The sequence below is a fragment of the Oncorhynchus tshawytscha genome, linkage group LG21, assembly GCF_018296145.1.
Source record: "Oncorhynchus tshawytscha isolate Ot180627B linkage group LG21, Otsh_v2.0, whole genome shotgun sequence".
Classification (NCBI taxonomy): Eukaryota; Metazoa; Chordata; class Actinopteri; order Salmoniformes; family Salmonidae; genus Oncorhynchus; species Oncorhynchus tshawytscha.
The window spans coordinates 20,141,676-20,143,115 of NC_056449.1; the positions used below are offsets into that span (position 1 = coordinate 20,141,676).

At 46.7% G+C, this 1,440-nt stretch overlaps 1 protein-coding gene across 1 annotated transcript in view; it reads right to left on the reverse strand.

Moving 5' to 3' along the window:
• Positions 1 to 553: 553 nt before the first annotated feature.
• LOC112220654 overlaps positions 554 to 1,440 on the reverse strand; it is a 20,563-nt gene continuing 19,676 nt past the window's right edge. The window contains exons 5-6 of the mRNA XM_042303183.1: positions 1,260 to 1,350; positions 554 to 891 (exon numbers count right to left, since the gene is read on the reverse strand). The gene's annotated coding sequence lies outside the window, so the exon portion shown is untranslated. The remainder of the gene's footprint in view (positions 892 to 1,259; positions 1,351 to 1,440) is intronic.

A 1,440-nucleotide genomic window follows, 5' to 3' on the forward strand; every position in this document is an offset into this window, starting at 1 on the left:
GGAAGGGCAAAGTGCATCCTTCTACATACCAGGATGCCAGATGGTTGAGCGAGCGAGCGAGCAGGCAGGCAGGCAGACAGAGAGACTGACACAGACAGGGACACAGAGACGGACACAGAGACGGACACAGACAGGGACACAGACAGGGACACAGACAGGGACACAGACAGGGAGACAGAGACGCACACACAGACGGACACAGAGACGGACACAGACAGGGACACAGAGACGGACACAAGACAAAACAGGAGGGCAGTAAGACAGAAACACAAAAACTTCTTCATGGACACCGGACAGGAAATTGCATCATGTTTTCTCGGACTGTCGTAGGGCCTGTTTCCTGTGACCCCGGATGACCTTGGATGTCAGGCCTTTGTCCTCAGGAATGTCTTAATATGGATATTATGGATATGGGGATTCCCAGGTGACATTCTGCCACCCATACTACTCACACGTTCACAATGTAGGGCTACACAAATATTGTGAAGAAAATTTAAAATATTAGGTCAACATCATGTCATCTGAAGATGCTATTGTCATTGTAAAACTACAGAGAGTATTATATTAAGGTTAGTCATGGTCTTTCCAAGTGTGCTTTTTCATGTGTTTTGGGTACTTCAGTTTCCTTCCTGAACAAGCCCATAAGTAAATGATGCAGGACCTCTCCATCTTTTTCACTACTGCAGAGGCCTTGATGATCACACTGTACGTTATCTGTTGTGTCCATGGGGCCCTGTCGGTGAAACACATCAGTGAAAGGTCTCACCTGTAGGCAGCGATCTCGATGTCCGGGGCTATCGTCTGACCCAGCAGCCCCTCGTACCCCCCACACTGCTCCCTCATCTGGACCGGCAGGCTATGCTGCTGCTCCTACCTCTCCTCAATACGACACTGAGAAGAAACAGACAGATAAAGGGCCATGTTCTAATAACCACACTACCACTTATTATAAAGCCATGTACACTATCTATGTATTTTACGCATTCTAAGTGGTATGGTAGTGTGGTTATTGGAATACAGCCATTGGGTATATGGGATGGGTGGATGGAGGTAGAAGTTATTGTAATAGAGCCATTGGGTTTAAGGGATGGATGGAGGTAGAAGCTGACCCTAACCACTAGTCTCGAGTCTGATATTTTGAGGATAGGAAAGGGTAAACTGTTCCAAGATCTGTGGTTAGGATTGAGGGTAGTGTAAACTGTTCTTAGATCTGTGGTTAGGATTGAGGGTAGTGTAAACTGTTCCTAGATCTCTCTTACCTCCAGGTCAGCGATCTCCTCCACATTTGCTTCTCTCTTCACCTCAATCTCACCTCTCCAGCTCTGTAACCTCCTTCTCAAGCTCTACAATCTACACACACAGGTACAAACACACAGACACACAGGTACAGACACACAAAACCAGAGATTCAGGTTCATGGTTGGAGGTAACATTGTAACA